Genomic DNA, 23453 nt, shown 5'->3' on the forward strand with positions numbered 1-23453 from the left:
ACTGTGCAAATGCCTTTGACTGTGTCGACCACAGCAAACTTTGGAAAGTTCTTAAAGAAATGGGAGCGCCTGATCACCTCATCTGAGAAATCTCTATGTGGGACAAGAAGCTAAAGTTAGAACTGGATATGGAACAACTGATTGGTTCATAATTGGGAATGGAATACAACAAGGCTGTATATTGTCTCCCTGCTTATTTAACCTATATGCAGAATTCATCATGCGAAAGGCTGCGCTGGATGAATCCCTAGCCGGAATTAAGATTGCTGGAAGAAATATCAACGACCTCAGATATGCAGATGACACAGCCTTGATGGCAGAAAGTGAGGAGGAATTAAAGAACCTTTTAATGAGGGTGAAAGAGGAGAGCGCAAAATATGGTCTGAAGCTCAACATAAAAAAACTAACAACATGGCCACTGGTCCCATCACCTCCTGGCAAATAGAAGGGGAAGAAATGGAGGCAGTGAGAGATTTTACTTTCTTGGGCTCCATGATCACTGCAGATGGTGACAGCATTCACGAAATTAAAAGACGCCTGCTTTTTGGGACAAAAGTAATGATAAACCTAGACAGCATCTTAAAAAGCAGAGACATCACCTGGCCAACAAAGGCCCATATAGTTAAAGCTATGGTTTTCCCAGTAGTGATGTATGGAAGTGAGAGATGGACCATAAAGAAGGCTGACTGCTGAAGAATGGATGCTTTTGAATTCTGGTGCTGGAGGAGACTCTTGAGAGTCCCATGGACTGCAAGAAGATCCAGCCTATCCATTCTGAAGGAAATCAGCCCTGAGTGCTCACTGGAAGGACAGATCGTGAAGCTGAGGCTCCAATACTTTGGCCACCTCATGAGAAGAGAAGACTCCCTGGAAAAGACCCTGATGTTGGGAAAGATGGAGGGCACAAGGAGAAGGGGCGATAGAGGACGAGATGGTGGGACAGTGTTCTCGAAGCTACCAGCATGAGTCTGAACAAACTGCGGGAGGCAGTGGAAGACAGGAGTGCCTGGCATGCTCTGGTCCATGGGGTCATGAAGAGTCGGACAGGACTAAACGAATAAACAACAACAACAAGTGGTATATAAGTTATTAAAATGAACGAATGAAATAAACGCTAGGTGCGGTGGAAGTTTTGGGCCCCCTGGCTGGGGCTGATGGGAGTTGTAATTCAGTAACATACAGAGGACCAAAGGTTCAATACACCCACTGTCTGCATATCCCTGCAGTCCCTGTAAATGATGAAGGGGCTTCTCTAGTCCATCAAAACTTCAGCTCCAAATAAGGGCTCTTACACACTTCTGATGGACCTTTCTTTTCTGGGCATCAGCGTGGAAGGGTTTTCATTTACCCTCCTGTTTTTCCTGGGAAAACCTGGCTGTTTAACAGTGAATCGCAACAAACCCCATTCATTCTGATTCAGCGGTAAAAAATGGGTTTCCCCAAGAAAAGTGAAACAAAAAACTCATCAGACCCAAGTGTTTAAGCATGAGACAAGTGGAAGACATAGAAGAAGTAGTGTGAGCAAGTCCTGGATCATGTTAGCTTGCAAAGAATGGTTCCTGTTTAGCCACATTTCCACCATCCATCTTAAAACAGTGCAATACCACTTTAAACAGTCCTGGTTTCCCCCAAAGAACTCGGGGAGCTGTAGTTTGGTAAGAACGCAGAGGGTTGTGAAGAGACTCCTGCTATTCTCCTCACACAGCTACTATGATAGGAATTTTATGGTCTTAGATATATGGTAATGTTCATAAGTGTACCAACCAAGCACATACATAGATCAGCACAATCTGGAACCATTTTGATTCCTAAACTGACCAAATATTTTCTTTGCAAGGTCAAAGTGGGAAACCTCCCCATTGTCTCTTTCCTCACAAATCCTGCCTTAAGGACACATTTAAGATATGAATAGGGTGTGAGCCTGTGACCTGGCCCAGGAACTATGTATTTATCATTACAAAAGACTGGCCAGGCTCCCCAGGCAATCCAATCAAGTAACCTGCCAGACAGGAGATAAACAACAACAGGAGAAAAACAATATTCAAATTTCTGTTTCAGACCGCCTTTTCTGTGATGTAGGTGTGATGTATCTGAGGGGTTGTCTTAGGTTACACCCCTTCTGTGATGTATGTATGATGTTTCTGGGGGTGGTCTTGATCTAAGGTAAAGGTAAAGGTACCCCTGCCCGTACAGGCCAGTCTTGACAGACTCTGGGGTTGTGCGCCCATCTCACTTAAGAGGCCAGGGGCCAGCGCTGTCCGCAGACACTTCCGGGTCACATGGCCAGCGTGACATCGCTGCTCTGGCGAGCCAGAGCTGCACACGGAAACGCCGTTTACCTTCCCGCTGGTAAGCGGTCCCTATTTATCTACTTGCACCCGGAGGTGCTTTCGAACTGCTAGGTTGGCAGGCGCTGGGACCGAGCAGCGGGAGCGCACCCCGCAGCAGGGATTCGAACCGCCGACCTTTCGATCGGCAAGTCCTAGGCGCTGAGGCTTTAACCCACAGCGCCACCTGTGTCCCTTCAGGTCTTGATCTACAGGGTGGCAATTTCAAAAGTCTTTATAAGGCCTTGCACGCCATTTTTCTGGGTCCCTCCTCTCTCCTGCGGGTGAGGGGAGCACCCTGTTGCAACAGATCAATAAAGATCAAGCTTACTAGCTGCTTTGCTTCTCAATATTCTCTGGTTGACCTCTGTTATTCTCTCCTACCAATAGGGAACCTATGTAAGGACTCTATATGGGCTCTTGGATAAGGGAAAAGGGCAATTTTTGTTTACAACACTACAATGCACAGAGTTCCCTGGAAAGTGGGACTGATTGTTAAACCACGCTGGAAACTGCAGTTCTGTGAAGGGAATTGCGGAAGTCTCCTGTACTTTTATCAAGGTACAGCTCCCAGTATTCTTTGCAGGAAGCCAGGACTGTTTAAAGAGGTACCTTTTAAAGGATTGCATGAATGTGGTCATTTTTTACACAGGCAAAGCACACCTACTCCAAAGAATGGCCCTACTTCCTGGCAGGGACTTTGAGCTCCAGCTTCCCCCAAAGGGCTGCCTAAAAAAAATAGGGATATTCCTGCTTCAAGGGCACATCTAGTGATGGAAACATTGAGTGCCAAAGCTCCTTTTCTGAAAATCATCAAGCAAGAAAGAAAGGAAACTCAAACTAAAGTGGAAAACCCCTCCTCACTACTGATCTCACATTCCCAGATATATTCACCCCCTTTGTGGCTTTTTCTTTTCAGTATAGTGCGTATGAACTAAAGTCTGTTGCCACAACCCTTTCCTCACCAGTTTGTATCCCCACCATCAGGCAACTCACTTGTTCAGCTTCTCTTTTTCTCTGGAGAAATGAAAGAATTCCTTTAGCTCACCCAGGAAGGTAGGTCTACAATTCAGCCCCAAAACACCACTGCAGGGCTGAAATACTAAAAACTAGGATGTCAGCTCCCGGGAAGCAGAGCAGAAATGGGAAATCTACAATAAGCTTCTCCTACAGGATCCCATGACATTTTCTCTTGAGCTTTACACAGGTGGTGCTGCATTATGACTCACCTGCTGCATCCCAGACTTATTCTCCCCCAGCTGTGCACATGCTCATGTAAATAGGGCCAGCTGCTGGTAATTTCAGAAAGTATTGCAAAGGCTGCTGGGAAATGAAGTTCACAGGGAGGAAAACTGAGCCAAGACCAACAACCAGGCAGCTGAGAGTCCAAGATTCCCTCTTTCCCCTCCTGCACCTTGATTCCTGTTATGTTTTGTTTTTAAAGGGACACTGGTGGCGCTGTGGGTTAAACCAGAGAGCCTAGGACTTGCTGATCAGAAGGTCGGCGGTTTGAATCCCCGCGACGGGGTGAGCTCCTGTTGTTCGGTCCCTGCTCCTGCCCACCTAGCAGTTCGAAATCACGTCAAAGTAGATAAATAGGTACTGCTCCGGCGGGAAGGTAAACAGCGTTTCCGTGCGCTGCTCCGGTTCTCCAGAAGCGGTTTAGTCATGCTGGCCACATGAACCAGAAGCTGTACGCCTGCTCCCTTGGCCAATAAAGCAAGATGAGTGCCACATCCCCAGAGTCGGTCTCGACTGGACCTAATGGTCAGGGGTCCCTTTCCCTTTCCCTGTTGTTTTTTAACATTTAAATTTAATTTTTATATATTGTCCACATATGAACTTTTTTTTAAAAAAGAAAAGAAGGAATGGCTTGGGGAAGACAGATTGCATTACAAGCCAGAGGTTCCACAACCATGAGCAATGAGGAAATCTGTTTATTAAACAAATTATTTCATAATCACAGCAGTATGTTTAAAACTGCAACCTCGACAGGGGGCAAGAGTAATAAAAAGAGAAGCAAAAGGGGTAAAAACCTACAAACTTTATTCGTGAATACAGGAAACACATTAAAATACTTACAGAAGCAAGTGCCAAGTAAAACATGCATTTAAAAAGTAAGTACCAGTGATTGGAGTAATACACTGCAGTAAAAGAATGGAGAAACAGAAGCATTTGCAAGATCCCTCTGCGTCTCCATTGCTGTCTTGTGCCAATTAAACTGACGTGAAATGAGTGCGCTATCATAAAAGCTTTCCCCACATTTGTGGGTTATTTAGTGGGAAATGTCTTGTGCTGATTAATTGGATATTTTAAAAAGGGTCTTGCTTCAGCCTGAGAAGCTCTGCGATGTCTCCTTTTTATGCTTCAGTTGGTGTAACCCAAGGCTTCCGCTGCACCCAAATGTTCTGGAACAAATGGAACATACAAAACATTTCTTTTCAGGGTGGGTCACGTTATGTTCAACAAGACTTGGTTCAGAAGCATGGCTGAGGCCAAAATCTGGCTCCTCTCCTCCATGAATTCTCTGATGTTCCCTAAGGGAGGTGCTGCACCTGAAGCTCTCTCCGCATTCTGAGCATTTGTATGTTTTCTCCACTTCATGGGTTCTCTGGTGTTCGTTGATATGTATGCTACTATCGAAGCTCTGCCCACATTTTGAGCATTTATAATGCTTCTCTTTGGTGTGGGTTCTCTGGTGTACTTTCAAATTGCTCTTTTGACCGAAGCTCTGCCCACATTCTGAGCATTTATAAGGCTTCTCTTCCATGTGGATTCTTTGATGCACCGTAAGGTTGGGTTGAGTAAGGTAACTCTTGCCACATTCTGAGCATTTGTATGGCCTCTCCCCTGTGTGGGTTCTCTGGTGTACGTTTAAGTTGAACTTTTTACTGAAGCTCTGCCCGCATTCTGAACATTTATAAGGCTTCTCTTTAGTGTGGGTTACTTGGTGTATGGCAAGGATTGACTTACGACTGAAGCTTCTTCCACATTCCTCACATTTATAGGGCTTCTCTCCCGTGTGACTTCTTTCATGCGTAACAAGGGACATCTTGTTCTTATAGCTTTTCCCACACCACATACACAAATAGGGGGCCTCTCCTGTGTGAACTCTTTGGTGTGCATAAAAGTTCGACTTGTGTTTGAAGCTTTTTCCACATCGGCTACATTGATAGGGTCTCTCTTCCACCTGAGTTCCCTGTATAACATTCTCGTTCATCTCCCTGTGCTCAGGCTCTGCTGACAACATCGCACAACGTTCTCCTTCATTTTCAGTTACCTGCATATCATCTGCTTGAATAAAGGGGGAGAAAGTCTTGATTGGACCCCAGAGGAGAAGGAAAGCTTCCGTTGGCTCTCCACTAAATGTGTCATTTCATTCATTGAAATTGGCTATCTCCCATAGTGCAAGTTAGTTATTTCCCCCTATGTCTGTTAGAATATGCTGCTGAAAGACACCTTGCCCAGCAGATCTTTCCTTTCCTCTAAAGCAGGAGCTTAAGAGATTGAAGGGAATATTAATGGTTTAAGAATGACCGGTAGTTTACTGGAATTAAACAACAGTATATGCGGGTGGCACAGAGGGACACAGGTGGCGCTGTGGGTTAAAGCCTCAGCACCTAGGACTTGCCGATCGAAAGGTCGGCGGTTCGAATCCCTGCTGCGGGGTGCGCTCCCGCTGCTCGGTCCCAGCGCCTGCCAACCTAGCAGTTCGAAAGCACCTCCGGGTGCAAGTAGATAAATAGGGACCGCTTACCAGTGGGAAGGTAAACGGCGTGTCCGTGTGCAGCTCTGGCTCGCCAGAGCAGCGATGTCACACTGGCCATGTGACCCGGAAGTGTCTTCGGACAGCGCTGGCCCCTGGCCTCTTAAGTGAGATGGGCGCACAACCCCAGAGTCTGTCAAGACTGGCCCGTACGGGCAGGGGTACCTTTACTTTACCTTATATGCGGGTGGCACTGTGGGTTAAACCACAGAGCCTAGCCCTTGCCAATCAGAAGGTCAGTGGTTTGAATCCCTGCGATGGGGCGAGCTCCTGTTGCTCGGTCCCTGCTCCTGCCAACCTACTAGTTCGAAAGCACGCCAAAGTTCAAGTAGATAAATAGGCACCGCTCTGGCGGGAAGGTAAACGGCGTTTCCGTGCTCTGCTCTGGTTCGCCAGAAGTGGCTTAGTCAAGCTGGCCCCATGACCTGGAAGCTGTACGCCAGCTCCCTCGGCCAATAAAGCGAGATGAGCGCCGCAACCCCAGAGTCGGTCACGACTGGACCTGATGGTCAGGGGTCCCTTTACATTTGCCTAATTCCAGGGGGCCTTTTACCTTTTTTATACTGCTGAAGTTTGATGTGTTTGTTGGTTTGCGTGCTCTGGTGGAACAATTAGGATCCACGTCCTTGTCTAACCCAAGACAGGGTTTTCTTTTCTTATGGAAGATAATCAGGTATTCTGAATGCATTGGCACAATTCCAGATTATCTTGCCTTCCTAGATACCATACATAAGAATGGAAGGTATTTTCACGCTCTGCAGTTCATGTGGTGACCAGTAGGTGGCCAGGCCAACCAAAGCATGGGGAACAGGTGGCTGACCCAGGTGAACTGCAGGGGGAGGGGATATACAAAGAGGTGAGATGGGGCTTTAGTCAAGTGGGGGGGGGAGGGCAAAGGGGTAGGGGAAGACGGAACTTGCCTACAATCCTGCCCTCCTCGTTCTCCTTGTTTTCCTTCTGCAGCTGCCTCTGCTCAACTAAAACTGGAGCCTGGCCTGCATCGGGGAGATTTGCAGGCTCCTCTTCCTTCTCCTCCGGTATCAACTGAAACAGCAGAAAGGAATCCTTTCAATAGCTGGAGCAACAGTCCACACCATCTTTTTCACTCACCCTCTGCAAGTGAGAAATGAGGGCTGTGTTTGTTTACACCACACATTTAAGGTGTGCCCATTTATTGCACCCACACCCAATCTCCAAGTGGTGCGGCATTCCCAGGGGTTCCATGCGCTTACCAAGGGCTCGGTTTCCTCAGAATTAGGGATAGCTGAGACAGTGGTATCTGGATAATAAATGGTTTATTTACACATCTATGCAACCTGAGCTCCGATGGAGGGGCTCACAGCATTAATGCCCCCCAAAGGGCCTTGCTTCTCCAACCCGCCATAGCAGCTATTTTGAGGCGGGCGCCCCAGTGCTCTCCAGGACCTTCAGACCCTGAAGACATGTGGAATCCCTTGTTGAGATAAAACAATATGGAAGAGGCAACCCTATGTAGTCCATGGGTCTCGAGTTGGTGTAGGGCAAGGTTTGGCTTGTACCTGAAGCTTTTATCACACACCTCACATTTATAGGGCTTCTCTCCCGTGTGACTTCTCTCATGCCTAATAAGGGACGTCTTGTTCTTATAGCTTTTCCCACACTGCTTACATATATAGGGGGCCTCTCCTGTGTGAACTATTTGGTGTTGATGAAGTTTTGACTTGTATTTGAAGCTTTTTCCACATTGGCTACATTGATAGGGTCTCTCTTCCACCTGAGTTTCCTGCATACCCTTCCCGTTCATCTCTTTGTGCTCAGGCCCCATTGAAGATATTGCACAACGTTGTCCTTCTTTCTCAGTTACCTGCGTATCACCTGCTGAAATAAAGGCGAGAAATACTTTATGGGTCAGCAAAGGAGAAGCAAGCCGTCCTTTGGCTCTCCCCTAAATGTGTTGTGGTGTCATTTCATTCATTAAAATTGTTTGTATCCCATAGTGCGACTTATTTATTTCCCCTTTGTGTGTTAGAATATGCTGCCGAAAGACACCTTGACCAGCAGATATTTCTTTTCCCCTAAAGCAGGAGTTTAAGAGAGTGAAGGGAATGTTAATGGCTTCAGAATTAGTTTACTGGAATTAAACAACAGTATACTGTTGAAATTTGATGTGTTTGCTGGTTTGCATGCTCTGGCAGAACAATTAGGATACAAGTCCTTGTATAGCCTAGGACAGGGATTCATTTTCTTATGAAACAAAATCACTTATTGTGAATGCATTGGCACAATTCCTGGTTTTCGTCCCTTTCTAGATAAATAAGAATGTAAGGTATTTTCATGCTCTGCAGTTCATGTGGTGACCAGTAGGTGGCCATGCCAACCGAAGCATGTGGAAAAGCTGGCCAGCCCAGGTGAGCTGAGGCAACATATGCAAGGGGGTGAGAAATAAAAGGAGGGCTTTAGTCAGGTGTGGGGGAAGGGCAAAGGGGTGGGTGGGTTTGGCACATATAGCAGGATAGGGGGAGTCTGAACTTACCCCAAATCCTGCCCTCCCCATCATCCTGTTCTTCCTGGGTTTCATTCTGCAGCTGCCTCTGCTCAACTGAAGATGGATCCTGGCCTGCAGTGAAGAAATTTGCAGCCATCTCCCCATCAACATATTCACGTTCCTCCTGGGTTTCATTCTGCAGCTGCCTCTGCTCAACTGAAGATGGAGCCTGGCCTGCAGTGAAGAAATTTGCAGCCGCCTCCCTCTCCTCCTATATCACCAGAAACAGAAGAAAGGAATAATTTCAATAGGAGCCTATTGTTCAAGCTGGAGCAACTGCCCCCATCAGCTCTATCTTTCACTCACATTCTACAAGTGAGAAATCCGGGATGTGCTTGTTTGCATACCACACATTTAAAGTATACCCATTTATTGCACACACACCCAATCTCCAAACGGTGTGGTATTCCAGGTTTCCAGGAGCTTACAGAGGGTTCGGTTTCCTCAAAATGAGGGACATCTGAGAGTGTGGTATCTTAATGATCGATACTTTATTTAGACATCTATGCAACCTGTGCCTCGGATGGAGGGGCTCACAGCATTAATGCCCCCTAAAGGGTCTTGCTCCTTCCACCCGCCATAGCAGCTATTTTGAGACTGGCACCCCCAGCGCTCCCCAGGACCTCCAGACCCTGAAGGCGTCACTTGAGGAGTCCCTTGCTGAAGACTAGGCTGAAGACTAGACAGAGCATATGGAAGAGGCAACTTTATCTAGTCTATTGTGGCCTGCACATCTCCTTCTCAAGCATTAGAGGGACTGGGAACTCAAACCCTGGCCCCACTCCCACCCCCTGGCAGCACACTAGCAAATGGGAACTAAATGGCCACCAACTTGGATGGTTTGAAAATATTCTTGGACATATTCATGGAGGAGAAGTCTATCAATGACTACTAGCCGTGATGGCTATCTCCTGCTTCCACACTTAGAGGTAGTAATTTTTTCTTAATACGAGTGTGGGGAGACCACAGAAGAGGAGAGGGCTCTTGTACCCCTGTTTGGCCACTGGGAGACCAGATGCTGGACTAGATGGGCCATTGGCCTTTAGTTCTTGATTATTTCACCTCTAAAGAGTGTATCACTTCATTAACGAGTTCCTGGTCTTCCCAGTCAGGTTTCTTGTGGCATTGGTTCCCCATGGTTCACAGATACAGGTTTCTCAACTCTGTAAGAGAATATAGGATATGTAGCAGAGACACCCCGAGATATTAGGAAGTTTCCCACACCCAGAGAGCTATGAGGAAGGGCCTCACGTTAAACAGGCTTCCTCCATACACTATAACATAACCCCGATCTATATATGGTTGTATTTTTTTCTATACTGTTTGCAAGATACAAGCTGCAGTTAAGATTAAACACAGTTTAGGGTTTAAACATGGGCACTATGCCTTTTTTTTATAGAAGCACTGTAATAGCCCACGGGCATTATTTCCCTATGAATGTATTAATGTTTTGCTTAATGGGTTCTAATTGAATTTTGATGCTTTGTCGTTCTTTTTTGTGTGTGATGGCATCATTGTACATTGTGTGAACCACTTCAATATTTTGTTGTACTAAGTGGAACAGTTGGACCTCTGGTTACGTACTTAATTCGTTCCGGAGGTCCGTTCTTAACCTGAAACTGTTCTTAACCTGAAGCACCACTTTAGCTAATGGGGCCTCCTGCTGCTGCCGCGCCGCCAGAGCACGATTTCTGTTCTCATCCTAAGGCAAGGTTCTTAACCCACGGTACTAATTCTGGGTTAGCGGAGTCTAACCTGAAGCGTATGTAACCCGAGGTATCACTGTATATGCCTGTTGTCTTTGTCCATGGAGTTTTCTTGGCAGGGATACTGGAGTGGCTAGCCAGTTCCTGCTCCAAGTGGATCACGTTTGGTCAAAACTCTCCACTGTGACTTGTCCATCAGACCATGGCCCTGCACAGCATAGCTCCTAGCTTCTCTGAGTTCTTCAAGCCCCTTTGCCACGGCAAGGCAGTGCGCTGGATTACGGAGAAAGCTAAAGAGTTCCAGAAAGACATCTACTTCTCCTTCGTTGACTATGCAAATGCCTTTGACTGTGTCGACCACAGCAAACTTTGGCAAGTTCTTAAAAAAATGGGAGTGCCTGATCACCTCATCTGTCTCCTGAGAAATCTCTATTTGGGACAAGAAGCTAAAGTTAGAACTGGATATGGAACAACTGATTGGTTCATAATTGGGAAAGGAGTACGACAAGGCTGTATATTGTCCCCCTGCTTATTTAACTTATATGCAGAATTCATCATGCGAAAGGCTGGGCTGGATGAATCCCTAGCCGGAATTAAGATTCCCGGAAGAAATATCAACAACCTCAGATATGCAGATGACACAGCCTTGATGGCAGAAAGTGAGGAGGAATTAAAGAACCTTTTAATGAGGGTGAAAGAGGAGAGCGCAAAATATGGTCTGAAGCTCTACATAAAAAAACTAACAACATGGCCACTGGTCCCATCACCTCCTGGCAAATAGATGGGGAAGAAATGGAGGCAGTGAGAGATTTTACTTTCTTGGGCTCCATGATCACTGCAGATGGTGACAGCAGTCACGAAATTAAAAGACGCCTGCTTTTTGGGACAAAAGTAATGATAAACCTAGACAGCATCTTAAAAAGCAGAGACATCACCTGGCCAACAAAGGCCCATATAGTTAAAGCTATGGTTTTCCCAGTAGTGATGTATGGAAGTGAGAGCTGGACCATAAAGAAGGCTGATTGCCGAAGAATTGCTCCTTTTGAATTCTGGTGCTGGAGGAGACTCTTGAGAGTCCCATGGACTGCAAGAAGATCCAACCTATCCATTCTGAAGGAAATCAGCCCTGAGTGCTCACTGGAAGGACAGATCCTGAAGCTGGGGCTCCAATACTTTGGCCCCCTCTTGAGAAGAGAAGACTCCCTGGAAAAGACCCTGATGTTGGGAAAGATGGAGGGCACAAGGAGAAGGGGACGACAGAGGACGAGATGGTTGGACAGTGTTCTCGAAGCTACCAGCATGAGTTTGACTAAACTGCGGAAGGCAGTGGAAGACAGGAGTGCCTGGCATGCTCTGGTCCAGGGGGTCACGAAGAGTCGGACATGAATAAACAACAACAGCAAGTGGTATATAAGTTATTAAAATGAACGAATGAAATAAACGCTGGGTGCGGTGGAGGTTTTGGGCCCCCTGGATGGTGCTGGACTACAACACCCACCATCCCTGGCTGGGGCTGATGGGAGTTGTAATTCAGTAACATCCAGAGGACCAAAGGTTCAATACACCCTCTGTCTGCATATCCCTGCAGTCCCTGTAAATGATGAAGGGGCTTCTCTAGTCCATCAAAACTTCAGCTCCAAATAAGGGCTCTTACACACTTCTGATGGACCTTTCTTTTCTGGGCATCAGCGTGGAAGGGTTTTCATTTACCCTCCTGTATTTCCTGGGAAAACCTGGCTGTTTATCAGTGAATCGCAACAAATCACATTCGTTCTGATTCAGCGGTAAATAATGGGTTTCCCCAAGAAAAGTGAAACAAAAAACTCATCAGACCCAAGCGTATAAAGCATGAGACAAGTGGAAGACATAGAAGAAGTAGCGTGAGCAAGTCCTGGATCATGTTAGCTTGCAAAGAATGGTTCCTGTTTGGCCACATTCCCACCATCCATCTTAAAACAGTAGAATACCACTTTAAACAGTCCTGGTTTCCCCCGAAGAACTCGGGGAGCTGTAGTTTGGAAAGAGCGCAGAGTGTTGTGAAGAGACTCCTGCTATTCTCCTCACACAGCTACAATGCACAGAGTTCTCTGGGAAGTGGGACTGATTGTTAAACCACGCTGGAAACTGCAGTTCTGTGAAGGGAATTGCGGAAGTCTCCTGTACTTTTTTCAGGGAACAGCTCCCAGTATTCTTTGGAGGAAGCCAGGACTGTTTAAAGAGGTACCTTTTAAAGGATGGCATGAATGTGGTCATTTTTTACACCGGCAAAGCACACCTACTCCAAAGAATGGCCCTACTTTCTGGCAGGGACTTTGAGCTCCAGCTCCCCCCAAAGGGCAGCCTAAAAAAATTAGGGCTATTCCTGCTTCAAGGGCACATCTAGTGATGGAAACATTGAGTGCCAAAGCTCCTTTTCTGAAAATCATCAAGCAAGCAAGAAAGGAAACTCAAACTAAACTGGAAACCCCTCCTCACTACTGATCTCACATTCCCGGATACATTCACCCCCTTCGTGGCTTTTTCTTTTCAGTATAGTGCGTATGAACTAAAGTCTGTTGCCACAACCTCACCAATTTGCATCCCCACCATCAGGCAACTCACTTGTTCAGCTTCTCTTTTTCTCTGGAGAAATGAAAGAATTCCTTTAGCTCACCCAGGAAGGTAGGTCTACAATTCAGCCCCAAAACACCACTGCAGGGCTGAAATACTAAAAACTAGGATGTCAGCTCCCGGGAAGCAGAGCAGAAATGGGAAATCTACGATACGCTTCTCCTACAGGATCCCATGACATTTTCTCTTGAGCTTTGCACAGGTGGTGCTGAATTTAGGACTCGCCTCTTGCATCCCAGACTTATTCTCCCCCAGCTGTGCACATGCTCAGGTAAATAGGGCCAGCTGCTGGTAATTTCAGAAAGTTTTGCAAAGGCTGCTGGGAAATGAAGTTCACAGGGAGGAAAACTGAGCCAAGGCCAACAACCAGGCAGCTGAGAGTCCAAGATTCCCTCTTTCCCCTCCTGCACCTTGATTTATAGCCTTCCTGTTCTGTTTTGTTTTTAAAGGGACACTGGTGGCGCTGTGGGTTAAACCACAGAGCCTAGGACTTGCTGATCAGAAGGTCGGCGGTTTGAATCCCCGCGACGGGGTGAGCTCCTGTTGTTCGGTCCCTGCTCCTGCCCACCTAGCAGCTCAAAATCACGTCAAAGTGCAAGTAGATAAATAGGTACTGCTCCGGCGGGAAGGTAAACAGCGTTTCCGTGCGCTGCTCTGGTTCTCCAGAAGCGGCTTAGTCATGCTGGCCACATGAACCAGAAGCTGTACGCCTGCTCCCTCGGCCAATAAAGCAAGATGAGTGCCACATCCCCAGAGTCGGTCTCGACTGGACCTAATGGTCAGGGGTCCCTTTCCCTTTCCCTGTTGTTTTTTAACATTTAAATTTAATTTTTATATATTGTCCACATATGAACTTTTTTTAAAAAAAGAAAAGAAGGAATGGCTTGGGGAAGACAGATTGCATTACAAGCCAGAGGTTCCACAACCATGAGCAATGAGGAAATCTGTTTATTAAACAAATTATTTCATAATCACAGCAGTATGTTTAAAACTGCAACCTCGACAGGGGGCAAGAGTAATAAAAAGAGAAGCAAAAGGGGTAAAAACCTACAAACTTTATTCGTGAATACAGGAAACACATTAAAATACTTACAGAAGCAAGTGCCAAGTAAAACATGCATTTAAAAAGTAAGTACCAGTGATTGGAGTAATACACTGCAGTAAAAGAATGGAGAAACAGAAGCATTTGCAAGATCCCTCTGCTTCTCCATTGCTGTCTTGTGCCAATTAAACTGACGTGAAATGAGTGCGCTATCGTAAAAGCTTTCCCCACACTTGTGGGCTATTTCGTGGGAATTGTCTTGTGCTCATTAATTAGATATTTTAAAAAGGGTCTTGCTTCAGCCTGAGAAGCTCTGCGATGTCTCCTATTTATGCTTCAGTTGGTGTAACCCAAGGCTTCCGCTGCACCCAAATGTTCTGGAACAAATGGAACATACGAAACATTTCTTTTCAGGGCGGGTTACATTTTGTTCAACAAGACTTGGTTCAGAAGCATGGCTGAGGCCAAAATCTGGCTCCTCTCCTCTATGAATTCTCTGATGTGCTGCACCTGAAGCTCTCTCCACATTCTGAGCATTTGTAAGGTCCTTCTTCAATGTGCACCCTGTTATGTTTAATGAGATCAAATGGAGAAGTAAAGTCCTTGTCGCATTTTGAGCATTTGTATGTTTTCTCCACTTCATGGGTTCTCTGGTGTGTGTTGAGATGTGCGCTATGATCGAAGCTCTGACCACATTTTGAGCATTCTTAAGGCTTCTCTTTTGTGTGGATTCTTTGATGCTTCCTAAGGTTGGATCGGGTAATGTAACTCTTGCCACATTCTGAGCATTTGTATGGCCTCTCCCCTGTGTGGGTTCTCTGGTGTACGTTGAAGTTGCACTTGTGACTGAAGCTCTGCCCGCATTCTGAGCATTGATAAGGCCTCTCTTCGGTGTGGATTCTTTGATGAACTGTAAGGTTGGATCGGGTAATGTAACACTTGCCACATTCTGAACATTTGTGTGGCCTCTCCCCTTTGTGAGTTCTCTGGTGTACGTTCAAGTTGCACTTCTGACTGAAGCTCTGCCCGCATTCTGAGCATTTATAAGGCTTCTCTTTAGTGTGGGTTACTTGGTGCGTGACAAGGTTTGATCTATGACTGAAGCTTCTTCCACATTCCTCACATTTATAGGGCTTCTCTCCCGTGTGACTTCTTTCATGCCTCATAAGTGATGAGCTGGTCTTATAGCTTTTCCCACACCACATACACAAATAGGGGGCCTCTCCTGTGTGAAATATTTGGTTTCATAAACGTTCGACTTGTGTTTGAAGCTTTTTCCACATCGGCTGCATTGATAGGGTCTCTCTTCCACCTGAGTTCTCTGTAGAACATTCTCGTTCATTTCTTTGTGCTCAGGCTCTGCTGACAACATCGCACAACGTTCTCCTTCATTCTCAGTTACCTGCATATCATCTGCTGAAATAAAGGGGAGAAAGTCTTGATGGGACCCCAGAGGAGAAGGAAAACTGCCGTTGGCTCTCTACTAAATGTGTGGTTTCATTCATTGAAATTGGCTATTTCCCATAGTGAGAGTTATTTATTTTCCCCTATGTCTGTTAGAATATGCTGCTGAAAAACACCTTGCCCAGCAGATCTTTCCTTTCCTCTAAAGCAGGAGCTTAAGAGATTGAAGGGAATTTAATGGCTTAAGAATTACCGGTAGCTTACTGGAATTAGGTAAAGGTAAAGGGACCCCTGACCATTAGGTCCAGTCCTAACCAACTCTGGGGTTGTGGCGCTCATTTGGCTTTATTGGCTGAGGGAGCCGACGTACAGCTTCTGGGTTTTGTGGCCAGCATGACTTAAGCTGCTTCTGGCGAACCAGAGCACATAGAAACGCTGTTTACCTTCCCGCTGCAGCAGTTTATTTATTTACTTGCACTTTGACGTGCTTTCGAACTGCTGGGTTGGCAGAAGCAGGGACCAAACAACCTTCGGATCAGCAAGTCCTAGGCTCTGTGGTTTAACCCACAGTGCCACCCGCATCCCTTTACTGGAATTAAACAACAGTATACTGCTGAAATTTGATATGTTTGTTGGTTTGCATGCTCTGGTGGACCAATTAGGATACAAGTGCTTGTATAACCTGGGACAGGGTTTTATTTTCTTATGAAACAAAAGCACTAATTGTGAATGCATTGGCACAATTCCTGATTTTCTTGCCGCCCTAGATAAATAAGAATGTAAGGCATTATCACTCTCTGCAGTTCATATGGTGACCAGTAGGTGGCCATGCCAACTGCAGCATGAGGAACAGCTTTCTGACACAGGTGAACTGCGGGGGGGGGGGGGCGGGAATATGCAAGGAGGTAAGATACAAAAGGGAGGGGCTTTAGTCAAGTGGGAGGGGAGGACAAATGGGTAGGGGAAGACGGAACTTGCCTACAATCCTGCCCTCCTCGTTCTCCTTGTTTTCCTTCTGCAGCTGCCTCTGCTCAAGTAAAACTGGAGCCTGGCCTGCATCGGGGAGATTTGCAGGCTCCTCTTCCTTCTCCTCCGGTATCAACTGAAACAGCAGAAATGAATCCTTTCAATAGCTGGAGCAAAAGTCCACACCATATTTTTCACTCACCCTCTGCAAGTGAGAAGTTAGGGCAGTGTTTGTTCACACCACAAATTTAAGGTGTGCCCATTTATTGCAGATACACACCAATATCCAAGTGGTGCGGTATTCCCAGGGGTTCCATGCGCCTACCGAGGGCTCGGTTTCCTCAGAATGAGGGATAGCTGAGACTGTGGTATCTTGATAATAAATGGTTTATTTACACATCTATGCAGCCTGACCCTCCGATGTTGGGGCTCACAGCACTGATGCCCCCCAAAGGGTCTTGCTTCTCCAACCCGCCATCGCAGTTATTTTGAGGTGGGCGCCTCCAGCGCTCTTCAGGACCTTCATACCCTGAAGAGATGTGGAATCCCTTGTTGAGGGCTAGATAAAACAAAATGGAAGAGGCCAGTGTGGTGTAGTGGTTAAGAGCGGTAGTCTCATAATCTGGGGAACTGGGTTGGCGTCTCCGCTCCTCCACATGCAGCTGCTGGGTGACCTTGGGCCAGTCACACTTCTTTGAAGTCTCTCAGCCCCACTCACCTCACAGAGTGTTTGTTGTGGGGGAGGAAGGGAAAGGAGAATGTGAGCCGCTTTGAGACTCTTTAAAGGGAGTGAAAGGCGGGATATCAAACCCAAACTCTTCTTCTTCTTCATCTAGTCCACTGTGGCCTGCACATGGCCTTCTCAACCACTAGAGGGTCAGGGCGTGTGATGGCCAGCAGAGCCAGACTAGAGTCTGGTGGTGCAGTTCCCAAGAAATTCCACCAGAGGGCTGGAGCCTGTCGCTGATTGGCTACAGAGTCAACTAGACACCGAGGGGGGGGGGGAGGAGCAGCACTTTTGGAGGGAAAACAAAAGGAGCCATTTCTGAGGGAGAGAGTTAGATAGGGCCGGATTTGAGAAGATGCACAGGGATTTGATTGGAGATGTTAGACTGGGTTCAGGTTGAGGGATAGGGTTCAGGATAGGATTTGATGGAGAACTGGTTCATATTTGAGTTGAATATCCACAGTGAGGATGTTAGCAAGAGGACAGAGCCTCACAGCTTTACATATAGGGAGAAAGTGTTGAGGGTCTGGGAAATGTAATAAAGTTTAATAAAACTTCATGCCTGTTTGAGCAAGTGCTGCCCGAGACTCTAATCTACTATGTTTTCCCTCACAGGACAAACTGTGGTTAATTATAGAAATTTGTGCAATTGGCGTACAGTGAAGAGTGTGTGCTATATTTAATGGGGGGCAGTTAGCATAAGATTGCCAGATTTTTTTCAATTAATCCGGGGACACTTTTCAATTTCAATAGGAATGATAGGATTTAGTTAGGGGACTGATTTGTAAATCCGGGGACTGTCCCAGGGAAACGGGGACATCTAGTAAGTTAGTGGGGTGAGTCCACCACACTATTAAATGGTAGTAAGTGGGTGGGTCTGTTGCAGAGCTCAACCCTTGGCCCCACAACCAACCCTCTAACAGCCAGTGGTAACTAAATGCCCACCAATTTAGATCCCTTTAAAATATGATTGGCCTCAGCCCAGTATACCTGAAGTAGCGTCTCCCCCCCCCATCGTTCTGCCTGGACGCTGAGGTCCAGCGCTGAGGGCCTTCTGGCGATTCCCTCATTGCGAGAAGCAAAGCTACAGGGAACCAGGCAGAGGGCCTTCTCGGTAGTGGCACCCGCCCTGTGGAACGCCCTCCCACCAGATGTCAAAGAGATAAACAAGTACCTGACAATTAGAAGACATCTGAAGGCAGCCCTATTTAGGGCAGTTTTTAATGTGTGGCATTTTAATGTATTTGTTGGACACCACTCAGAATGGCTAGGGAACCCAAGCCAGATGGGTGGGGTACAAATAAATTATTATTATTATTATTATTATTATTATTATTATTATTATTATTATTTTTTTCATGGAAGTGAAGGCTGTCAACAGCTAGTAGCCTTGACGGCTCTGTTCTGTCTCCCCAGTCAGAGGAGGTAATGCATCTGAATATGAGTTTTGGGGGACCACAGAAGAGGAGAGAGCTCTTGTGCTTGCATGTTTCCCCACAGGCATCTGTTTGGCCTCTGGGAGAACAGAATGCTGGACTAGATGGGCCATTGGCCTCTGCTTCTTAATATTTTCACCTGGAAGGAGAGCATGATTTCGACGTCTCCCAGGTCTTCATACCAGTAAGCAGTGCTTTTTTCCTTGAAAAATGTTTAGGGGTACTCTCATTTTCCTATTCATATTGAAATACTGTCCCTTAACGAGGCCAGACTTGGATTCACAAAATGTTTAGGGATATGCGTACCTCTGCGTCCCCCGCAAAAAAGCACTGCCAGTGAGGATTCATAGAGTCATGGTCCTCCATGGGTCACAGATACAGGTCTCTCTGTAAGAGAATGTGGGATATGTAACAGAGACACCCAAGATATTAGGGATATTCCCACACCCAGAGAGGTATGAGGAAGGGCCTCGCGTTAAGCCAGGCATCCCCAAATTTGGTCCTGCAGATGTCTTGGGACTCTACAACTCCCACCATCCCTAGCTAACAGGACCAGTGATCAGGGATGATGGGAATTGTAGTCCCAAACAACATCTGGAGGGCTGAGTTTGGGGATGCCTGCGTTAAGCAGATTTCCTCCAAACACTACACCATGACCCCCATCTATTTGTGCATGTACAGTGGTACCTCGGTTTACATATGCTTCAGGTTACAGACTCCGCTAACTCAGAAATAGTACCTCGGGTTAAGAACTTTGCTTCAGGGTGAGAATAGAAATTGTGCTCCGGCGGCAGTGGGAGGCCCCTTTAGCTAAAGTGGTGCTTCAGGTTAAGAACAGTTTCAGGTTAAGAATAGACCTCCGGAGCGAAATAAGTACTTAACCCGAGGTACCACTGTATTCTTTTCTATACAGTTTGCAAGGAACAAGCAGTAGTTAAGATCAACTGCAAATACGGGTTTAAATATGGGCCCTATGCCTTTATCTAAAGAAGCATTGTAACAGAACAGAGGCATTATTCCAGTCTTAATGCTTTGATTGATTGGTTCTTACTGTATTTTGACAATCTGTACTTGCTTTTGGCTTGTGATGGGATCACTGTACATTGTGTGAACTGCTTCAGTATTTTGCTGTACGAAGCGGTATATACGTTTGTAAAATGAATGAATGAAATGAATACTTGGAGGAAGCCATGACTGTGTAAAGGGGTACCTTTAAAAGTTGGCATTAATGTGGTCATTTTTTTTTACACCGGCAAAGTTCACCTACTCCTAAGGATCCTGCTGCTTCCTGGCAGGGACTCTGAGGTCCAGCTCCCCAGCAGTGTGGTCTCCAAACCTAATATTCCTGCTTCAAGGACACCTCTAACAAAGGAAACGTTGAATGCAAAAGCTCCTTTACGGAAGATGATAAAGGAAGAAAGAACGGAAACTAAAACTGAAACTGAAACTAAACTTGGGAAAGCCCCTCCTTCCGCCTCCCACTCCCAGATACAATAACCCAGAGCTTTCTAAACTCTGTGTTGCCACACAATAGCGTGTTAGCTGAAGTATGTAGGTATATTGTATGAATTCTCCCCATGCTCCTCCTGGGGCTGGAAAGGGGTTAGTTTAACCTGCAGTTTGCTAGAAAAATTGAATTGCTGCGTCGAAAAATGATACATGTCTAAAAGGCGTTGTCACCAACATGCAAAGTTTGGAAACCTATACAGTAATGCCCTTTTCTTCTTAACATTGTGGGTTTGAACCAAAGTCTGTTGCCTGTTGCAAGAACACTTTCCTCACCAAATTCCGCACCCACCGCTAGGCACCTCCCAGATTCAGCTTCCATTCTCCTCTGAAGAAATGAAAGAATTCCTTCAACTCACCCAGGAAAGTAGAAAGGAAAATGGGTCTACTATCCAGCCCCAATGCAGCACTCACTCTGGGGGTGGAAGATTAAAAACTAGGATGTCAGCACCCAGGAAGCAGAGTAGAATTGGGAACTCTATGTTAAGCTTCTCCTGCAGGATCCCATGATGTTTTCTCTTGAGCTCTAGACAGGTGGTGCTGAATTTAGGACTCGCCTCTTGCATCCCAGACTTCTTCTCCCCCAGCTGTGCACATGCTCAGGTAAATGGGGCCAGCTGCTGATTGTTTCTGAGGGATTTGCAAAGGCTGCTGGGAAATGAAGTTCACAGGGAGGAAAACTGAGCCACGACCAGCAGCCAGGCAGCTGAGTGAGAAAGGTTCCCTCTCTCTCCTCTTGCATTTTGATTCCTAGCCTTCCTGTTCTCTTTTAAAATTTAAATCCAAAATTTATTTTCATATATATTTTCCACATAGGAACATTAAAAATAAGAAGGCATGGCTTGGGGAAGACAGATTGGCCCACAGGCCAGAGGTTCTACAGCCATGTGCAATGAGAAAAGCTGTTTAATAAACGTTGTTACAGTATGTTTAAAGCTACAACCTCGATAGGGAGCGAGAGTAATAAAAAGAGAAGCAAAAGGGGTAAAAATGTACAAAATTTATTCATGAATACAGCAAACACATTAAAATACTTATAGAAGCAAGTGCCAAGTAAAACATGCATTTAAAAAGAAGTACCAGTGACAGGAAAAATACACTGAAGTAGAAGAATGGAGAAACAGAAGCATTTGCAACATTTCTCTGCCTCTCCATTGCTGTCTTGTGCCGATTAAACTGACGTGAAATGAGTGCGCTATCATAAAAGCATTCCCCACACTTGTGGGTTAATGAGTGGGATTGTCTTGTGCTGATTAATTGGATATTTTAAAAAAGGGTCTTGCTTCAGCCTGAGAAGCTCTGCGATGTTTCCTATTTATGCTTCAGTTGATGTAACTCAAGGCTTCCGCTGCACCCAAATGTTCTGGAACAAATGGAACATATGAAACATTTCTTTTCAGGGTGGGTCACGTTATGTTCAACAAGACTTGGTTCAGAAGCATGGCTGAGGCCAAAATCTGGCTCCTCTCCTCCATGAATTCTCTGATGTTCCATAAGGGAGGTGCTGCACCTGAAGCTCTCTCCGCATTCCGAGCATTTGTATGTTTTCTCCACTTCATGGGTTCTCTGGTGTGCGTTGAGATGTATGCTACTATCGAAGCTCTGCCCACATTTTGAGCATTTATAAGGCTTCTCTTTGGTGTGGGTTCTCTGGTGTGCTTTTAAATTGCTCTTTTGACCGAAGCTCTGCCCACATTCTGAGCATTTATAAGGCTTCTCTTCCGTGTGGATTCTTTGATGCACTGTAAGGTTGGGTTGAGTAAGGTAACTCTTGCCACATTCTGAGCATTTGTATGGCCTCTCCCCTGTGTGGGTTCTCTGGTGTACGTTCAAGTTGAACATTTTACTGAAGCTCTTCCCGCATTCTGAACATTTATAAGGCTTCTCTTTAGTGTGGGTTACTTGGTGTATGGCAAGGACTGACTTACGACTGAAGCTTCTTCCACATTCCTCACATTTATAGGGCTTCTCTCCCGTGTGACCTCTTTCATGCATAACAAGGGACGTCTTGTTCTTATAGCTTTTCCCACACCACATACATAAATAGGGGGCCTCTCCTGTGTGAACTCTTTGGTGTGCATAAAAGTTCGACTTTTTTTTGAAGCTTTTTCCACATCGGCTGCATTGATAGGGTCTCTCTTCCACCTGAGTTCCCTGTATAACATTCTCGTTCATCTCTTTGTGCTCAGGCTCTGCTGACAACATCGCACAACGTTCTCCTTCATTCTCAGTTACCTGCATATCATCTGCTGAAATAAAGGGAAGAAAGTCTTGATGGGACCCCAGAGGAGAAGGAAAGCTTCTGTTGGCTCTCCACTAAATGTGTCATTTCATTCATTGAAATTGGCTATCTCCCATAGTGCGATTTATTTATTTCCCCTTTGTCTGTTAGAATATTCTCCTGAAAGACACCTTGCCAAGCAGATCTTTCCTTTCCTCTAAAGCAAGCGCTTAAGAGATTGAAGGGAATATTAATGGTTTAAGAATGACCGGTAGTTTACTGGAATTAAACAACAGTATATGCGGGTGGCACTGTGGGTTAAACCACAGAGCCTAGGCCTTGCCGATCAGAAGGTCAGCGGTTTGAATCCCTGCGATGGGGTGAGCTCCTGTTGTTCAGTCCCTGCTCCTGCCAGCCTACTAGTTCGAAAGCACGCCAAAGTGCAAGTAGATAAATAGGTACCGCTCTGGCGGGAAGGTAAACGGCGTTTCCGTGCGCTGCTCTGGTTCTCCAGAAGCAGCTTAAGTCATGCTGGCCACATAACCCGGAAGCTGTACGTCGGCCAATAAAGCGAGATGAGCGCCGCAACCCCAGAGTCGGTCACGACTGGACCTGATGGTCAGGGGTCCCTTTACCTTTTTTATACTGCTGAAGTTTGATGTGTTTGTTGGTTTGCGTGCTCTGGTGGAACAATTAGGATCCACGTCCTTGTCTAACCCAAGACAGGGTTTTCTTTTCTTATGGAAGATAATCAGGTATTCTGAATGCATTGGCACAATTCCAGATTATCTTGCCTTCCTAGATACCATACATAAGAATGGAAGGTATTTTCATGCTCTGCAGTTCATGTGGTGACCAGTAGGTGGCCAGGCCAACCAAAGCATGGGGAACAGGTGGCTGACCCAGGTGAACTGCAGGGGGAGGGGATATACAAAGAGGTGAGATGGGGCTTTAGTCAAGTGGGGGGGGGAGGGCAAAGGGGTAGGGGAAGACGGAACTTGCCTACAATCCTGCCCTCCTCGTTCTCCTTGTTTTCCTTCTGCAGCTGCCTCTGCTCAAGTAAAACTGGAGCCTGGCCTGCATCGGGGAGATTTGCAGGCTCCTCTTCCTTCTCCTCCGGTATCAACTGAAACAGCAGAAAGGAATCCTTTCAATAGCTGGAGCAACAGTCCACACCATCTTTTTCACTCACCCTCTGCAAGTGAGAAATGAGGGCTG

The 23453-nt window shown here is 46.1% G+C and overlaps 2 long non-coding RNA genes across 4 annotated transcripts; both read left to right on the forward strand.

Moving 5' to 3' along the window:
• The first annotated feature begins 1871 nt into the window (after positions 1 to 1871).
• LOC309361709 lies at positions 1872 to 2677 on the forward strand. The gene is made up of 2 exons (XR_014164598.1): positions 1872 to 2150; positions 2529 to 2677. It is a non-coding gene; the product is annotated as an uncharacterized lncRNA (long non-coding RNA).
• Positions 2678 to 7086: 4409 nt separating this feature from the next.
• Positions 7087 to 23453, forward strand: LOC309365421. Of its 3 annotated transcripts, XR_014166128.1 has the most exons (4): positions 7087 to 7212; positions 18489 to 18692; positions 20545 to 20617; positions 22204 to 22311. It is a non-coding gene; the product is annotated as an uncharacterized lncRNA (long non-coding RNA). The 3 variants fall into 3 exon arrangements; XR_014166129.1 differs by lacking the exons at positions 7087 to 7212; positions 22204 to 22311 and adding an exon at positions 23281 to 23453 and having other exon boundaries at positions 18421 to 18692; XR_014166130.1 differs by lacking the exon at positions 7087 to 7212 and having other exon boundaries at positions 18421 to 18692.

Source organism: Podarcis melisellensis, assembly GCF_964234715.1.
Source record: "Podarcis melisellensis genome assembly, chromosome: 2".
NCBI classification, from domain to species: Eukaryota; Metazoa; Chordata; class Lepidosauria; order Squamata; family Lacertidae; genus Podarcis; species Podarcis melisellensis.